This window comes from Camelus bactrianus, chromosome 20, assembly GCF_048773025.1.
Source record: "Camelus bactrianus isolate YW-2024 breed Bactrian camel chromosome 20, ASM4877302v1, whole genome shotgun sequence".
Taxonomy (NCBI): Eukaryota; Metazoa; Chordata; class Mammalia; order Artiodactyla; family Camelidae; genus Camelus; species Camelus bactrianus.
In genome coordinates, this window is record NC_133558.1 from 224,173 (window position 1) to 243,456 (window position 19,284).

General features: G+C 60.0%; 1 protein-coding gene across 5 annotated transcripts in view; it reads right to left on the reverse strand.

Moving 5' to 3' along the window:
- Nucleotides 1-19,284, reverse strand: part of EXOC2 (exocyst complex component 2) — a 142,848-nt gene that overhangs the window by 2,494 nt on the left and 121,070 nt on the right. For all 5 annotated transcript variants that reach the window (XR_012500855.1, XR_012500856.1, XR_012500853.1 and 2 more), the window contains 3 exons: nucleotides 6,382-6,599; nucleotides 1,038-6,078; nucleotides 739-894 (listed from right to left, as the gene is read on the reverse strand). The gene's annotated coding sequence lies outside the window, so the exon portion shown is untranslated. The remainder of the gene's footprint in view (nucleotides 1-738; nucleotides 895-1,037; nucleotides 6,079-6,381; nucleotides 6,600-19,284) is intronic.

Consider the following 19,284-nt stretch of genomic DNA (forward strand, 5'->3'; position numbering starts at 1 on the left):
CTTAGTTCCATAGCATTTGACCTCATTTTGTTATTGAGAGCAGCTCCAGGAATTGCTCTGATACCTTAAATGACCTTGTCTGCTCAAAGGGTAAATAAAGCGGCTTTTAAACCACCCATTGCATTCCAAGCCCCGCCGTGCACTCATGGCAGCTCCAGCAGCTCCTGACTGGCGGCCAGTCTTGCTCGTCTGTGACCCTTCCGCTACCCCCACCCTAGGATTATTTTGGAAAAAGTCCCAGGCAAGACACCAAGAAATAAATTAGTTTTAAAGCACATATGCTTAGAAAACTTTTTATTTAACACAAACATCTTGTGCAAATCAATTAAGAACTGTATCAAACATCTATGAGCCTGTGTTGTTTACAGTCACCGGGGTTCACCAGGAAAACCCTCAGTATTTCCCGATACAAATGCACCAAATACATCCCACTGTTCGAGCTGCACTGAAAATTAGATTCCTGTGCACGTTCATTAAAAGAAAAAGGCCCCAAAGAACATCACACAACCTTAGAAAACACAGGAACTTTAATTTCCCAGGTGAGCCCTGTGGCCCCGGGGTCGGGGTGGTCACAGAGCCGTCGTGGAAACGGGTTCGCAGCGGCTCCTCCAGACAGGCCGGCGCACGGGGGCACGTGCCCTGCTAGCGAGCTCTGCAGCCTGCGACCTGGACGTGGCAGCAAGGAGTGCTGGTCCTTGTCCAGCACTTTTCAGCCCAGAACACGCTGCCGTCACTCACTTGTGCCCCAGAACCTGGCGCGGTCCCCTGAGCGTGCAGATCCCGGCTCCTCTCCAGCGTCCAGCTGGTGCAGCCTCCTCCCCGACAGAGACCGGACACAGGCCTCCTGCGGGGCTGCTCGTCTGTGCTCCACACCTGGCTGTCAGGGAGGACGCCCTGGACCAGTGGGACGAGACTGGGCAGGCGGTTGTGGGCCCGTGTCCCCAGGTGGGGCTTCAGGCCCACTGCAGTCTGTGGTTCAGAGGCCTTGGCATCACCCCGCGGTCCGTCCCCCCGCCCCCCATCCGCTCCCCACTTACTCTGCAGGTGAGCACAGTCACGCCCCTTGCTTGGATGAAGGAGATGTGAGGGGAGGTGACACGTGTCCCCTCCAGGTGGACAGTCTCAGAGGGCCTGCAGTGTGCTGCGTGGCTTGCGGGTGGATCGGGCCTCCTCCTCCAGAGGCCGTGATGGTCCTGGGACCCGGGTTCCACCCTGCGGCCCCCGCGGGCGCCCGACCCCTCCCCAGCTCCTGGCCTCACAGGCTGCAGACCGTGCCGGCCTTGGCAGCACATACCATTTTCCACCTCAGCATGGAGGCTGAGACCATGAGGGTGGTTTTAGGGGGAGCGCAGGTGGCCTCCCCGCAATGCCCACCGAGCCAGACGCGCCACTCTCGGGAGTCTCCGAGGGGCAACAACCCTCCTGGCTGCCCTGGGCTCAGGAGGGTGGCTCCTGGACTTACAGGGGTCCTCAGCAGACAGGAGGAGCTGGTTCCCTTGTGTGTCCGTGTACACATCACTGCCCTTCCCACGGGTGGTGGACTGTCCGAGGGAAGGGGGCATTTCCAGTCCCTGCCCAGGCTCACTCCTTGCCTCCCTCCACCACGTGACCACAAAGGCCACGAAGACCCAGGCTTGGCCCGTGTGCCCAGGAGCCCAAGGACGTACGTGGTGGCAAGCGTTCCCTAGTTCCCGGGAGTCCACCAGCCACAGGGGCAGTGAGGACAAAGGGGCAACACAGGCTCGATGTCCCCCCACCTCCCGTCAGGCGGCCAAGTGCCCTTCCCTGGCACCTACATTCAAGTAGGTGGGGAAGCTTTGGGCAGGGTTAGCCATGTTCTAGAACTCTCTCCGGGGTGAAAGGTTGGGAGTGCTACCTGGGGGAGGAAGATTTGTCAAAGCCCCAGGTCTATCTTTGCACCCAGGGTGTTCTTCATTCTCTGTCTGCACTGCGTCCACCTCTGGACATGCCACCTGGCCTCTCAGGCCCTTCTGCCCCTCCAGACTCCAGGAGGCTGGCCTCTACAAATGGGCTGGCCTTCATCACACCCTGTTTGCGAATGTTGGGGTGAGGTGGGGGAAGGTGGGGGGAGGGCAGCAGGTGACCCTGATCCCCCCGGGTGCCTCCCTGGGGCAGGTGCCCATCTCCAAAGGGCAACGTGACGGGGTCAGTGCGGAAGCCGGTAGAAATCGCTCCATGGAAACTCTGTTCCCTGCACCACCAGCAGCTGGAAAGCAGACTGAGTGGGGGCCTGCGGGTGGACCCCACTGTACCTGCCCCAGGCAGGACCCCTCACAGCCAAGGTCCAGGCCGTCCCCAAAGGTGCAGGACCATCTCCACTGTTGCCGTCCACACGTAGAGACACTGCCCGTGAACCAGCCCTTCCTGGAGCTGCTGCAGTGGGACCTGCCCACAGCCTCCCCACGACCTGTGGCTCCTGATCCCAGGTGCCCCTGCAGATACCCCAAGCGGCCACACGTGGGGACACTGCCTACAGGGTAGGGGGTCCAGGGCCCCCACCTCCTCGCTCTGCGCCCCGCCCTGTGTTCCCTCTAGACATACGCCCACCGTTCTTAGCTCGGCGTCGGCATCTGGGGACATAGCAGACCCTCGCTCGGTCGCCGTGGGCAGGTCTATTACTGGGCGAAGGGTGTAAAGCCGGAGCCCACTTGTGGGGTCCCACCTGAGGCCCTCGGGCAGCTCGGCTCCCACTCCGTTGCCCAGCCTGCGAAATGCCCCTTCCACACTGGTCTCTCCCAGCTCCACCTCTGCGGCCAGCTCTGTGCCCCGACCTGCAGGGGTGGCCCTTCTCTGTTTCCTGGTCAGAGCGTCTCGGTCCATCCCGGCCACTGTAACAAACACCGCAGACCGGCCGGCTTAGACACTGACATTTGTCCCCACATTTCTGAAGGCCAGGCCAAGGTCAGGGTGCCGGTCAGGGTTCTGGCCAGGCTGGTGTCCGGTCTCTCATCCTGGTCTGGAGATGCTGTCCTCTCACTGTGCCCTCATATGTCCCCTCCAAAGAGCTTCTCCTGAGGACGCTCGTCCCGTCGCAGGGGCCCCACCCCGACCTCATCACTCCCAGAGGCCCCACCTGACACCACACCACCCAGCACACGAACTCGGGGGACATGCTCCCTCCACAGCAGAGGCCGTGAAGATGGTGCCCAATTGCCCCACCCTTTCTCCTGCAGCCCTGCCTGCACGGACGCCTCCCAGCAGCCGTGACCAGACGCGGAGGGCAGGCCGTCTCTGTGCCTCACGTCAGCAAAGACCAGTAGTGGCCTCCTGGGAGCCGGAGGGCCTGGTTGCCTGCACCTCTGGGGTCTCCTGGGAGGTGGGGTGGTCTGTCTGGGCTGAATGCCTGCACCAGAGAACATGTCTGCATACAGGACAAGACACAGATGGGGTCACGGGGGAAAGGACACTTCACTAGAAAAACGACCTGCAGGTGAGGTGTCAGGGCTTCTTGGAGCAGAGGGGACCCCACCCAACATCCAGCGGGGCCCCAACCCCACCCTGTGCCAGAGACAACACGCCAGGTGTCCTTGAAGGTCTATCAAGGACGCTGTAACTGGTGACGTCGGACTGTCGTCTGGAGAGCCGACTGGAGGACGTGCTGTTGACTCTCTGGGCGGACAACTGTGCCTGGCCCCGCAGAGAGTGCCTGGGTCTGTGACCGCAGGGGACACGTGAGAGCTTGTTGGGAGGGGGTACCACATCTGAAACAGCTCAGGGAAACACTGTGCAGAGAGAGCGAGAAACAGAGAGGGACCGACAGGCAGACGGGGGCAGGGCAGAGAAGCAGGCAAGCGTAGCCTCCACTCGGGGAGCCGGGTGGCGGAAACATGGGAATTCTTTATTCTACGTAAGCAACTGCTTTTCAAGTCTATAACCTTTCAAACTTACATGTTGAAGAACAACACAAAAGGAGTTGGTGGCGGGGCCACCTGCTGTCAAGCGGCCGGTGAGTCTGTGAGCAGCGGACTCGCAGCGTCGGGAGAAGCCGGCCGGGCAGCGCGCCGCTGTTGGGATGAAGCAGGTACAAACTCACCCGTAAGTGCTGCTAACTTCATTTTTAGCACCTGTCTTGCATTTTATAAATCAGCGTGAGTGAAAGGACGTTTACGAGGGGCTGGGGGAGACACGCTCAGCTGGTGGTGGGGGAGGGGCCGCGGCAGTGGGGAGCCCTCGTCGGGCAGGGGCTGCGGGGCCACAGGCAGCGGCAGGGGGGCTGGCCCTCACCCGAGCCCCACTGTCTTGCTCACCCAGGACCCCCCTCCTCTCACGGTTCTGACCGTCAGGGAGGGCTTCCCATTCTGCCACCAAAGCTCTTTTTTCCTACACTTTCAATCCCCGGGACTCAGTTGACCCCTCGGCTGGGACATGGCCCCCAGCTACCCAGCTGCACTGCTGCCTTCGCGACCAGGGCGGGTCTGCTCCTGCCCGGGCCCCTCCCTCCGTTCACCTCTGCCTTCTCTGCCTTTTCCTGGAAGGCCTGGCCCTCGCCTCCTGCTAAGGCGCGTGTGTCCCTGGGGGCCTGAGCTCTGCCCCCCACACTGGGCCCACCCGCTGGGCCTCCTCTGGCTCCATCCATTCGCCGGCCACCCAAGGGCGCTCGCTTTGGACCGTGGCTCCCCGGCCTCCTGCCTCTCGGCCCAGCCCGGGGCGGGCAGCCCGGAGGCCGCGCTGAGGCCCAGAGGTGGGCACGTGGGAATCCCCGTGACAGCGCTGCGCTGAATGAACGTGAATGAACCTGAAATCAAAGACGAAACCACAACGCCCGTGAGAGGAAACGAGGGGCGGCTCCAGAGAGAGTGGGGCTGCGTCGCCCAGAGAGATGGAAAAGCCGGGCCTGCGGGCGGCTGTGCGAGGCCCTGGTTTTTCCTCTTCAGGTGACAGTGGTGATTGTTTTGTTCTCTTTCTGATTTTTCAGAGTTTGGATGGTACGTTAGGGTTTCATACGAATCACTGTGAACAAACAGCCAGGTCCCTGGTTTCCGTGGTTTCAAGGCCGGTGCTGTGGCGCTGCTGGGACACATGGCGTGAGGCGCGGACGGCCTCACCCAGGAGCCCGGGCTGGGCCTTTCCAGAAGCCGTCACGGGAACCCATGGGAGGGACCGGAGGGAAGACGGCCACGGTGGGCTGGACACATCTCGCCCCTGACGAGGTCCGGCCGGCAGCGGGGCCCGAGACTCGGGCGGGGCTCCCAGGGGCCGCAGGCCCTCGGGGCTCCCAGGAGCGGACAGGCCCCGATGTGGGTCCAGGGATCCGGGGGCCTGGGCCGTGGTCCTCAGCAAGGCTACCCCTCAAGGGGGGACCCAGGTGCTGGGGGCATGAGGACACTGGGGTCACCTGGGCCTCTGGAGGGTCTCTGTGGGCTTGGAGCTGAATCATAGCTTTCGTGGAAATACCTGGAACTCATCCCTTAACTCCCGCCCCAGATGGCAATTCTCGCTTCCCTGACTCCCGGACCTGCACATTCAGGCTCTGGGCCTGGGCTTCCAAACCCTTCCCCATCTGATTCCCAGGCCCGGCCGCCCGCCTGGCCAGAGCCACGGCCTTCTCGGGGCCTCCGCCTGCCCACCCTAGCCCTTGGCCGCCCTGGCCCCAGGAGCAGATGTCATTCGGGAGGAAGGAGAGCTGGCGCCTTGCGGGCAGGAAGGGGGCACGAGCGGAGGGTGCCCTGGTGGCAGCCTGTTCTGTTCTCGGCAGCAGGGGGGCTGGAGTGGGGCTGGTGGGGGGGGGGCTGTTCTGGCTGCAGCATCTGGAAGGCTCTGGGGGGAGAGAGCTGAACAGCAGGACATGAGGGCGCGCCAGTTCCAGTGACAACGACAGGGAGGCTCGGGGGCCCCGATGCCACTGCTGCCCCACCCCGGCCCCGTGGTTGTGCTGGCGTGGGCCGGGGACCGTGGACCGAGGACCGAGGTGTCACGCCCGACATCCTGGGCGGTGGAGCTGGGGGCATCTGTTCCCACCCCCTCCAACCTGCTCAGTGACCCACTGGATCTCTGGGACAGCACAGGACACACACACACACGACCACCCACGGCTGACGGCTCCCGGGAACACGAGCCCTGCAGTGGAAACAGTGATGGAGCCGTGTCTGGCTGCGTCAGGCAGCTGTGCGCGGCACCGGCCTGACTCAGGGGAAGGAAGTGCTGTTTCCACTGCAGCTCAAAACAAGTGGTTTCAGGACGGCCTGTGTCACTGGCATTTCCCTGCTGTGTTTACGAGAGGAGGGAATAGGGCGTCGAGGTTACTCTAACCTCGTCTTTTACAAGAAACAAGAAGCCCCCAGTGGAACACAGGCGGGGGGCTGTGGCAGCCCCGGGAGGCGCTGGGGAAACCCACGGCGCCCGCCAGGGAGGGGGCCTCACCGCCCGGCTCTCTGGGCCGTTGCAGGGATGGAAACCCAGGGCCCTGTCTCCTCCGCGGGGTGGGCAGCTTGGCCCGGGGTCGCTCTGCACACAGCAGGTGTGCCGGCTCGGGGATCGCTGGAGCACTGCTGTCCTGCGGACTCTCAGTGACGTCGGCAGTTTGGCTGGAAGCCAGCTCCGTGGTCCAGAGGTGACAGCTCCTTCTCTGCGGGGAGGGGCTGCAGGGAGAAGGGTGACTATGCTGGTGACGGGTGACGGTTTCTGCACCACGGGGCGAGCAGGGCCGCAGTCCCAGCACCACGGCTGGGGTGGGGCCGGCCTCCTCTCCCTGGAAGGCAGCCCTGGAGACCACGCTGCCTCTGAAGTCACATACCGAGTTCGTGCCTGTATCTAAACTGGAGCGAAAGACAACAGACCAGAGGAAAGAGCCTGCGGATGACAGCAGGCCTGCTTGCCAGCCCCGCGTCGGGGCTGAGCCCGGGCTCCTCCCCGTGGGGGCTGTGATCGGGCAGCAAGCGATGGGAGAAAAAAGAAAACCCATTTTCACAAGGAGGCTTACTGGAAAATCTCTAATGAACAGAGTCGGAAGGGCTGCACAGCGATCTTGAAACCGCCTGCCATCATTTCAATGTTGTTATCAAAGCCGCGCCTCTCCTGGGCCACGGCCTTGAGGCCTTGCCCCGGGGGCCCGGCACCAGTGCCCTCCGGTGGCCTCGCAGGCCCACCCTGGGCCGCAGGGTCACCTCTGTCGTGGGCAGAACTGCTCCCAATGTGTCTGCTGCAGCTTGAACCCCAGAACCTCAGAGCGCGGCTGTGTCTGGAGCCGGGCCTTGAGAGGTGATCAACGTAAAACGGGGTCTCCAGGCTGGGCCCCGATCCAGGATGACATGGGGACGCGGACAAAGGTCCCCATGGGGAGGAGACGGCGGCCGCGTGCCCAGGAGGGTGGCCTTGGGAGAGGCAGCCCTGCTCGCACCCGGGTCTCGGATTCTGGCCTCCGGACTGAGTGGCCTTAAACCTCCTGTGTCTGAGCCGCCCCCTGGACTCAGTGCCCATGGCCCTTGCCGACCAACATGCTGCGTTTCTAGAGACTCGTGTTTAAAGAGGAACCTGGAATCTGATGAGCGGCTCACTCTATAGTGAGGGAACCGGGCCCCTAAGTCTCAGTGACTGTGTCCAACCAGCACTCAATGAGCGACCAAGGGGCGCCCGCCCCCAGGGGAACCAGGCAGGTGCGCTCAGGTGCAGCCTGCTCCCAGAGGAGGAGGAGGAGGAGGAGGAGGAGAGACTGGCCCCGCAGGAAAGCTCCAGATGGAGGAAGGGACTGGACGAGCTGGGGTGACATCAGAGGGGCAGCTCTGGTGATAGGCGTGAGGTGCAGCAGGGAGCCAGGAGGGCCCTGAGCCCCCCCCGGAGAGGGGTCACTAGGGCTGCACGTGGAGGCCGGGTGGCCAAGAGGCGCCTGCAGAGTCCAAGGTCCAGCAGGGCAGATTCTGGACCTGATTTTAAGGCACATGAACAATATCCGCTAGTAGAACGCATGTGGGCACAAAAGAAAGACCAGCCAAGAGTGACCCCCAAGGGCTCGGGGGAGACAGGCGGACGACCTGGGGGAGCCGGGCCGGAGCCGCATTCCAGCAGGGTGCCCACCAGTTCCGGGGGTGACAGCCTCTGACGCAGCGCCTGCCCCCTTCAGTCCCAGGCGCCGGGAGCCAGGACTTGCCACACAGCTCCCTTCTCTCCTTCGGGCTCTCGTCACAAGTCTCACTTCTACATTTGTAAACCCCACAACGGTGTAGACAGCCGTTTAAAAAAGTTAAAAGTAAGAAAAACTTCTGAGATAGTCCCATTTTTACAATTTCCAGTGCTCCTCTGTGCACGTGCAGGTAACAGTTTCCACCTGGTATCATGTTTTGATTGAAAAGCTTCCTTCGGCTTTTTTTTGCAGTGCAGGTCTGCTGTGAGGCCTCTCAGTCTCGGCTGGAAATTAATGGTCTCAGCTTCAGTTTATCTGAAAACATCTGCACTCGACCCCCTCACTTTCGAGAGATCCTTTGACTTGGCACAGAATTCTGGACAGGTGACTTCCTTCAGGACTGAGGATAGTTACCCGTCTTTGTCACGCATAGCGTGGGAGGAGACGCCGTCTGTGATTCTGCACACAGTATTGCTTTCCCTCTGGCTGCCTGTGTTTGGAAGGGACTGGCTTGAGTGCACAGGTGTGTGTGCGTGAATTACGTTCGTATTTTTCCTGTTTGGCGTTCTCAGGGCTTATTGGATCTGTGGTTTGTTGTTTTCATTAATTTTGGAAAAGTTCCAGGTATCATCCCTTCACTATTTCTGTCCTATTCTGTCTCCAAGAAAGGACGTTAGACCACCTGACACTGTTCCCGGTTTCCGGATGCCCTGTTCAGGTTTCCCCACCGCCTTGTTTCTCTTTGGATCATCTCTGCCGACCTTTCCCTCAGTTACGTCCATTCTGCTAAAGGCCCGCTGGTGACTCCACTCCCGATGCTGTGTTTTCGTTTCTAACGTTTGCACGGGGACCTCTGTTTCCACCCCGCGCTCGTGTCCTCCGCTGGCTTCTCGAGTGATCTGTGTGGCGTTCCTCCCCCCGGGGTGTCTCTGGGGATGGTCTGCTGATCGTTTGATTTCTTGAGGAAGGTTTCCCCTCAGGTCCCGTGTGTGTCTCGGACCCTGGCTGAAGGACAACATCACGTGTAGAAGCGGGCTGACCTCCTCCATCACCGCTGCCGTGGGGCGTGGGGTCAGCCAGGAGCCGGGCTGCGTTTGGGTTTCATTCCGCTTCCAAACAAACATTTGCCTTTGCTGCCCGTGAGGGTCAAAGTCCTTGAGTGGTGGCACCTGCGACTTGGCGCTGAGTGGGGCCCCCCGGCTGGGAGCCCCGTCTTCAGTGGTCCCTGCCTGCCCGTGCCGCGGGGGGTCTGCCTTCTGCTCCACCCACCCCGAGGGGAGAGCGGCTCCTTGACGCCTCCTGGGCCTTCCTGGGGTCCCTCCCTCTCACTGCTCTGTCTCCAGCAACATTCCAGCACCCACCTTCGTTGAAGACCTAGTCGCCTCTTAAACCTACAGACCCTGAGAGCTGAAGGGACCGCCTGGCCCAAGCGCTCCTCCGGCCCGTTCCCCACGTTCACACGGCCCAGGGCCACGAGCCCACCTCCGCCCAGCTCTGTGCCGGGAGGGCTGGTCCGCCTGTAACTTCTACCCATGAAACCCACATGTTTAGGCTAAAAATAAGTTCAATACATCTTCGACGTGACAGCTCTTCAAACACTTGAAGACAAATATTATTCATCCACATATTAATTAAAACACTTCGTGCCAAAGTGCCAGACACTGACAGACATTCAGAGATGGAAGCGTAGAACCTTGCGCTCCAGGGTCTCAGAGTCTAGAGCGAAGGCGACACCAGGGCGAGACGGTAGCAGCGGGGATGGAAACGTCCACAGCGCGTCTGGGAACACAGGGAAGGGAGTCTGGCCGGAGGGACAACGTGCTCGGAAGGGGTGCCCGGAAGGGCTGAAATGGGGAAGCGGGAGCTCGTCGGGGACGCAGGGGGAGGCGGGCCTCTGGGCGGTAAACGCGAGGCATGGAGGCGCGTCTGGGAGCAGTGAGAAAGTGTGTGTGCAGGAGGGTGGTGAGCGCGAGCCTGGGACCGGGCCACGTCGTGGAGCTGTTTCTGGAGCCCCGCTGCTGCCGGTTGGGGGGGGGGGGACCATGCCCACCAACCACACTGCTCTCCATATTCAGTGAGAGCCTGAGGGGGACAGTCTTACACGTGTGTCTGAACAGGGCTTTCCCCGCAGGACCGCGTGGTGAACACACTCACCAGACGACACTTGTGGGGCCGGGAAGTGGGTGGGCACATCTTGGCCATCACAGCCATGGAGGTGGCGTTTAGTGGGGTGGGTGCATCTTGGCCATCACAGCCATGGAGGTGGCGTTTAGTGGGGTGGGTGCATCTTGGCCATCACAGCCATGGAGGTGGCGTTTAGTGGGGTGGGCTGGGGCCTGGGACGCAGAGAAAAGGGCCATGTGACAAAGACTAAAGCCCCCAGAGCAAGAGAGGCTGCGAGGTAGACCTGCCACCGGAGGGGGGACGAAGGTCATTTTCAGGGTTAGGGTTAGAGGTTGAAGGGGTCGAGCCTAAGGACCAGTAAGAAGGCAAGGCTGTCTGACAAGGAGGGAGGCTGAGCGTGTGGCCTGAGGGCAGAGGCGAGGGTGACAGGTGGACAGGTCTCGTGGTCGCCTGAGCACCGGCCAGGCGCCAGCAAGGCCCATGGAGCTGGGGTGGCCCTCACGGAGGGTGAGAAGGCCTCCCAGAAACACCCTGGGGGCGGTGCAGCCACTCTCACCTCCTCTCCTGCCACCAGAAGCCGGGGGCGGGGATGGGCTCTGCAGAGCTGGCGGCGAGGGGGCAGCGGGGTAGGGGCTGGCCTGCCGCAAAGTGCCCAGGGATGCCTGGAAGCCGCGAGCCAGCGGCGGGTTTTGACTCCCTTCCCAAACCACCTCCTCTGCCCTGAAGGCCTGTGCCAGATGCAGAGCTGCCCAGAATCTCCTCGGTGGCCCTTCTCACTTGAACTTCCAGCAGGTTGAGAAAGTGGTCCTCAAACTCTCCCCCAGTGATTTATTCTGGAATATCCCGGGGCTCAGGGGAGCCCGCAGAGACAGCAGGTGCGCCCGCACGCCTCGCGCTGGCCTCCCCGACGACTGCACCCCCAGGGATGGCCCGCAGCTGTGTGAGTGGAGGCACCAGCCCTGCAGACACAGGCCTCTCAGCCGGAACGGGGCGTCTCCTGTGCCCTCTGCAGCGGCCGGGCGATGTCACGCGCAACTCGGGATGTCTGGTGCAGCCCCGTGGGGTACGGTGGGCACAGGGGAGGGGCTGGGGCGGTGGACGGTCTGCAGCCTGGACTGCTCCCCTGGCCGAGAGGGTGAAGGCACCAGCTCGTGGCGGGTGGTTGTGGGAAGGGACGGCCGCCTGATGCCGCGGTAATGGCCCTGGCGCCTTGTAGTTTACAAACTTCCACAAAATGACGACGGGGCATGGGGGTCTGGAATCTGGCCTGTCTAACTGCAGGCAAGCGAGGGGCCTGGTCACCCCTCAGGTCGAGGATCGGCTGCCCGGAACTCCTGCTGGTCCCCAGCTCAGGGAGGGCTTCTGATCCACCTGATGTTTCACTCAGCTCTCCAGAAAACCCAACTCAGGCGGTAAGATTCACATCTAAGAAGCAGATGGTGCAACCTGGTCTTCACGGCGTCTTTTCAACCAAGATGTAAGACTGTGCTGCGAACGGGGACCAGCTAACCAGGCCGTGGGGAAGAGGAGATGGTCCGACCCGGGGGCTGGAGCTGGTGCTGCTCCCTGGCTCCGAGGCGTCTGTCCTGAGCCCTGGGGACACTTCCCCACAAGGAATGCGGGGCCCCTGTTCTCTTGTGCTCTTGAACCCACTGTGTTTGTGTTTTGACATATCCCAGAGTACGTCAGTTTCATTTGTGAGGTGAGTTAGCAACTGTGTTGTCTATTTTTATAAAGAAACTTTTTGTGAATGAAAGCGTGTGTGGGTTTTGTTACAGATGAAACAACACTGAGCTTTCCCGGGATGAAGTGGACGAGGCCCGGCCCCCGGGGTCGGCGGGGAGCAGAGGGAGGGAGGGCCCCTGTGCAGGCACCACTGGGCACTGACCCCCCGCCTTGGGCTTAACTGGAGAGGGCCCCACACACAGGGCGGGAGTCAGCCCTCCACCCAGCCCAGCCCCCACCTGCCTGAAAGCGAGGAGAGGAGAACCAGGGTCTTGCACTGGCCGAGCCCCTCCTTTCTGTCAGACCCAGGGTGCGGTGGGAGGGGCCCAGCCGACAACACGGACGCTCTGCCCCCGGGCCCCCAGCATCTGGCCCAGCACGAGCTTGTCTCGGGCCTCTCGCAGCCGATTCCCTCCAGCCTTCCCGGGGCCCAGCCAACAAGGCCAGGGTGGCGGAGGCTCAGAACCTGGCAACTCTGCACCAGAAGCCACGTGGGGCTGCCCGGATTCGCGGATGTGGACCTGAGGAGACAACTGAGGCCCCCACAGGGGCTTGCGGAGCAGGAGCCCCTCGAGGCGGTCCACACATTGACAGCGCAGCCGGGCCGGGCCAGGGCCCTTAACGATTCTTGGACATGGATAAGCTAAATGACTAAGTTTGAGCACATTTCCTAAACAGTGACCTGTGTCATCTTTCCGGCTGCATTTGCCCCAGAGCCCCCGTGACAGGCAGGGGGTCTCGCCGGAGGCCTGCCTCCTAGGACTCGTGTGGGGGCCTGTCCTCTCCCTGGGAAGGCCCCCGCTCCCCACGGCTCTGCTGGCGTCTCCCAGCTGCGGTGGCTTCTCGCTCATGGCCTTGGAGTCCTGAGTGGTGCATCCAATTCCTCCAAACCCAGGAATGCCAGGGAGTCGGGGGAGGAGAGAACAGCGCTCATGCAGGTGAGCGCAGGGCGGGGCCCACAGAGGAAGTGCTCTGAGCCCTCGAGGGGCAGGGCCTGGGGGTCTGTGCTGGAACAGCGTGCCTGGTCACCAGGTGGGCCTCCCAGACCCGTGGACACCAGCCTTCAGACAGGACCCACGGCTCCTTCACAAGGAGACTAACCAGAGCGCTTGTGCCCAGGGGCAGGTGGAGACGGAGCACTGGGCGACGGGGACAGTGCGGGACGCACCTCCTTACCTGTGAGACGCCAGCGGAGGCAACACACTGCTCTTTCTTAATCACACTCGCCTTTTTCAAAGCTTCTGATGAGGGCCTACATGTTCGAAACCCGTTTGTCATTTGAAACGTCACCTTCTACACACTGGCGCTTCACGCTGCAACTCAGGGCTGTCAGGCACGGACCCCTCCGTCCGTCTGCTCCCCTCCCACAACACTCTCCTTGACGAGGGTGCAGGTCTCGTGCGAGTCCCGGCCGGGATGGGGCGCTGCTCCCGTCGGCGAGGACCTGCTCGGATGGCAGCCGTTCTCCACTGACTGTCAGATCCAGGGCCTCAGCGTGACCAAGAATTATCCTGCTTTTAAGAACTGACTCAGGTTTCCCGCACCTGGCTCTGTCTTTCGCGGGCCCTGGGGCCGTGCCCGCCCCTCGCAGCTGCTCCAAGGGCCGTGTCCAGCCCGTCTGCTGGCTGTCCGCACTGCGTCTCTCCTGTCCTTTCTGCGCTCTTACTCTCCTCTCTGCTTTCCCTGGGCCAACTCACGCCCAGTCTCTCTTCTCCTCGAAGCTTCTCTCCACTGCACCTCATGTTCTGGTGCAAAACTTTTCATTATTGTTCGGCTCCTGATTTTTTCTAATTTTTGTGATGGTTTGTTTTTTTTTTTGATCAAAGTGTTCTTCAGAATCTGTCCTAAAATTTTCACACATGTATTGGGTTTTAAAAGTTACCTTCTACGGCTGGTTTCTGATCACGTCCTGCTGAGGTCAGAGAACCTGCCACCGGCTCGCCGCCACCCCTCTGCGGTCAGGCCTCGGACTGATGCTTATAGTTCTGCCAAGTTAAGGGTTCTAATTGTGCTTTTCAAAAAATTTCTTTAATGTTTACAATTATTTTGCCTGCTTAATCTGCTCACGCTGAGAGAAGTGAGTGTGGACTGTGGGCTCCAGCAGGTTCCACACCGTTCCGAGGCTGCGCTGAGTGCTCCTAAGTTTAGAGCCAGTTTTGTCTTCCTGAGCACATCTTGCCTTAAAGCCTGTTTGGTAACAGATTCGCACCTCGAGCTTTCTCCTCATCGATACTCCCACAGCATCCTCCTTTTTCGGTCTGGCATTCTCTTGCTCTCAATCCCTATGAATCTCTATCTTTCAGGGCCCAGAAATGCCACGCAGATGGAGTTTTTGCTGTTGTTCCAACCTGAGCTTCTATTGTATCTGAAAACATTAGTCCTGACATTGTGTTAATTCATTTAAAACATTTTTACCTTCTTGGTTTGCATTTTCTATCTACCCTTCACTGCGCTGTGGACCCCCCAGATTAATTACTTCTATTGCTTTTTTAATTCCTCACCAACATACAGTGATTTGAAAGTTTTCTATTTATCTTTCCTTTTTAAAAATTAAACATAATTTTTCATTTTTAAATAATCTAAAACTCATAGAAAGTTTCAAAAACAGTATGAAGAATTCCCACGTGCCTTCCCTTCACCCAGCTTTCCGAATAGTAACATCTCAGGCGGCTGCTGCACAGCAGCCGAGACTGCGAAGGTCGCACCCACAGGGCTTCTTCCGGGCAGACTGCAGGCCTTCTTCACGGCCACCTCCCGTCCACGGTGGCCCCCCGCGGGACCACAGCTGCCTGCTGTGTCTCCAGCCTGGGTGGCCTGGCCGTCCTCAGGGACTGGACACTCCTGGAGACCACCAGCTTGGTGCTCTGTGAAGTGTCCCCTCACGGGGCTTATTCCATGTTTCCTTGTGGGTAGACTTGAGTCACGAGCAACGCTTCTCTGGTATTTTTACCAAAAACATGTCAGTGCTGCCTGCCGGCAACTGGAGCTGTTTGTTCCAGACACTCGGCGCAGCACACCTGTCCTTCCGGCCACACCTCCTAATTCAAGGCGGGGAGACAGCCCAGGCAGCCTGCAGGGTCCGACGGGCGAGGAGAGACCCCTCGTGGGTGCTGGGACAGCTGTCGAGAGGCTCTTGGGGCTCAGAAGGAGCAGTGCCGTCAAAGTCTCAGACTTCCGTGATGGCTGCCTTCTCGTCACTAAGACCAGATTCTAAGTCATTATTTTAAGAATCCAGAAGCTAAGAAAAAAGACTTTAGTTCATGAGAATTAAGGGGCAAATCAGAGATGCTCCTTGTGGCAGTCTTACCAGAATTTGTTTTGAGGCAGAAAACATTTGGCTTTCCCAAGGGTCTGATTAAATCTTAGAAATAATGCAGACAGCTCATAAGGGGAAACAGACCTGCAGAACAAAGACGGTGATTTTCCAAGGGCCTCCTCAGGAGCAAGTCAAACAGAAATCAAGCCTGGCCCTCCCACCTCTGCAGCGGCTGCGTGGACGAGGTCACTGGCAGAGCAGCCGACGGTCTCTGCTGGAGGCTCCCCCGGGGCTGGGAGGATGCGGACCAGGCGTGGGGGCCAGGCGTGCGGCCCAGCTCGAGGAGGTTCAAGGAGGAGAAGTGCGCCTCCCAGGAGGCTTCGTTTACTCAGCATGTCTCCTGAGCAGCGTCCACACACGCTCGCGCGTGTGTAATGCAGCCGACCGCTCCGCTCCCCGGGGCGCTGGAAGCCAGCACAGAGCGAGTCCGCGTGCAGAGGCGTGAGCAGACCCCCGGGAGGGAAGTGCTTCCCGGCCGCTGCGGAGCCGGGCCAGGCCGGTGCCAGGTGGAGGAGCCTGCTCGGACCCCCCAGGGCACGCCCCGAGCTGCCCCGCCTCCCACAGCCTGGGGTTTCTCCTGCGCCGCTCCAGGCTTCTGAGCTGGAAGCCTCGGCCGCTGATCTGCATCGGCTCCCTTGCCCGGCACGGCAGCTGAAGTTGCCCACCCGCTCTAAGCACCCCTTGAACTGTGCCCTCAGCTGTGACGTTTCACTTTTCTCTTAGTTTGTTCATCTTTCACTCAGTCCTAAGTGTTTCCTAAATTCTCTGGTGACTTCCTCCTCAACTCATGAGCTACCTGAAAGTGTGCAGCGTAACTTCCAAACAATCAGTTTTTCTAACTGTTTTACTGTTACTGACTTCTAACTTGATCCTCTGTACGACTTAAGCACTTCACTGTTTTTAGACCTGCCTGCGGCCCCGCGCCCGGTCTCCCCTGGTGAACGGCCCACAGTGTCGAGGGCAGCGCCTCACGTCACTCGTGACGAGGAACTCAGGATACATCACAAACTCAGTCGCCAAGACAGGGGCAGGGTTGGGAGAAGTGACTCCAGTTTTGGAAGAGGTTCTATTGTGGGTCGAATGCTGCCAACGGCAGCGAGTCTCTAGAGAAACCGAGAGTCGACCGACGCAGGAGGCACAGCGCCTTACTCTGGGAAACTGCCACAGCTCCCCCCTCAACTTCAGCAACCCCCCGATCAGTCAGCAGCTGTCAACACCGGGGCCGGACCCTCCACCAGCAAACAGGTGACAGCTCCCCGTGAAGGCTCAGATGACGCTCAGCGCGTTTCAGGCACAACGCCACGGCACTCACAGCGCGGTGTCAGCGCAGCCCTCACAGACACCGTGAAACCCGCGCTCGCGTGCCTGCCTTGTGCCGCTGCCCCACTTGCCGCAGCGTCTGGACCCGAACCCGCGCCGCGCCCGCCGCCTGCCTGCGCCGACCCTGCCGACTGTCCGCTCGTGTGATCTTCTTCTGTATCTCCTGACGCAGGCGTAGACGTTCCATGTTGGCTTTTCGGCAAGACTGCATCACTGTTGTGCTGTGGGGCTTTGTTCTGACTGGGGAGTAAAAGACGGTTTCTGCACTGGTGCCTCTGGCACCCAGGGGCGGGGAGTGGGCCATCAAAGCGGGAGCCCGCGGCTTCCCTCCACTAACACTTCCTTCAGGTTTTAAAGGTTGCAGTGAATGATCACATCCAACGAGCAGCAGGTCTGAAGACTGCACGTGTAAGCAGTTTGCTGTGACGAGCAAGCAAAGCAAACAAACAAACAGCCTGAACTTTCAGTTACAGACGACAGATTGAAACCACACGTTAACCTTCGCTCTAACCAAACCCTACAAATATGACGGAGCAGTTTTGCGTGTGTGTCTGTGTCTACCAGGACGTACACTGAAGACATGCAAATACAGTCACTCACTGCATGTAACAGTAACATACGTCATACACGGACAGTCAATAACACAGTTAAGTGTGTAGACAGATTCAAAGTAAAATGGAGGAAGGGAGGGAGCAGTAGCCACAAGAGTCTGAAAGCTGCCATGTGCGCGGGTGAGTAGAAACACATCCCAAGTTGTCAGCGCGAGGAACAAAGACGCAGCCTGGTTCACACTGCAAACCCCCAAGGGCTCAAGCAGCTGCCGTCTAGGGGCTCCTGGAGTGGGGATGAAGGTGGTCAGTTTAGAGAGGGCAGACGTCCCTGGGGCTCTGCACCCCCACAGCCAAGCAGCGGAAGGCACAAAGCAGGCGCCCACGACACCAGGCCCAGCTGAGAGCAGGGTGCCGCCCTGGCCACGTGCCCTGGGCTCAAAAGAGCCCTGCCTGGGAAATCTGATCAGCCCCAGAAAAGTGACCAAAGCACGCTAACATCCGACTCCCCGACCCGCTGCAGGGAGCGCCCCATCCGACTCGGGCTTCTGGTGCTCTGTGGAGATAGGGAGAGATGCCCAAAGCTTGCTAGAAATCTGAAGAGGACTTGTGACATTCATTGTGACACATGAGACAGAAGAATAAAGCAACTGGAGACCGTGAAAAAAGAAAGGAAAACAACTTCCAGGAGAGTATTATTGTTCCCAGAGAAATGAGAAATGAGCAGGACTCTATGAAAAGAACATCCGAAGAACAAAAGCTTCCCATACGTTAAAAGCAACACAGCAGAACTGAGAACCCGACAGGGCAGCACAACATGAGGACGTTTCGCAGAAAACAGGACAAAGACAAGGAGAACAAGAGGAAAGATTTTTAAAATTTAAAAAAGGACCAGGATAGGAATCCGAATGCTGAAAACAGAGGGAAAAAAACAAACAGACAAGAACAACCCACCAGGGGCAGAGGAGATTCAAAGAAATAATTCAAGAAAAACCCCTGGAATCAAAAGACATGAGACTGAGCGCTGGGAACAAAAAGGCGTCACACCCAGAACAAGACGGTGAACTTACGAACACGGAAAAGGAGGAGGTCCTCCCGACAGACAGGGACGCAGAGACAGACCCCTCTACGCCAGGCCTGAGATTCGAGGAAGAGAGACCCCAACGCAGAACTCCTGTCCAGCCAAGCGGTCACACAGACCACCGTCGAGTCAGGCTTCAGAAACTCACCTCCTGGACACTCCCCTTCCTGGGAGGTGCCAGACACGAGGGAAGGCAGTGCAGCTGGGCTGGGGGAGGCGAGGCAGAGGGAGCTCCCGGGGGGCAGGTGTGAGGCCGGCCGGGCGGAACTGGCTGGAGGGAGTCCGCAGGGCTGGGGTGGAGGGGCCGGGGGTCAGAGGGACTCACGGAGGAAACACAGGAGGGCCGTGGGGAGGGTCCCAGCCGTGGGGGATGGGGACGTCCCCGAGTCTGCAGGGCCAGGGAAAGGGGACTCTGGGGGGGGAGGTGGGCAGGGGCACATGGACAGGGGAGCCACTGGGCAGCGGATGGTCTGCCAGGCTGACCCTTCAGAGCCGCACGTCCTGCAAGGCTGGAGCCCTGGTCTTCAGGGAAGCGGTGGCCCGCAGACAAAGTGCAGCTGGCAGGGCCGGCCCAGGTCTCCAGCGTCTCTGGTTTTGCCCTCACAGCTCTCTGGCCACTCACGAGCTCCTCACAGCCAGGCCTCCACCTCCTGAGGGTCACCCCGGACACATCTGCACCTCACAGGCCCACAGTCGGCCTCCTGCTCCTGACTCCTGTGACCTGGCCCCACTGGGTCCTCAGGCTGAAGGTGTGGGGACAGGTGGGCAGGAACACTCAAGGAAAACGTGGCAGAAATACTGTAACCACCACGACGGTCTCAGCAGCGGCCAGCGCTCCTCGAGCCTGGAGGCCAGGGGTCCAGTGCAGAGAGGCCGCGGGCCAGGGCCCGGCCGGCCTGGTGGAGGGGTGCTGCCAGCTCACTGCCCGCACCACGAACAGGACGCCCGCAGGCCCAGCTCTGCTCGTAGAGCGCTTGTTGTTATGAATTTATAACCTGGGCAGGCACAGACAGACTGTCCAGCGACACACACGGGGAAGTGGATTAAAAGTGTGGATGAACAGAAAATGAGGGGACAGCGCAAACACACAATG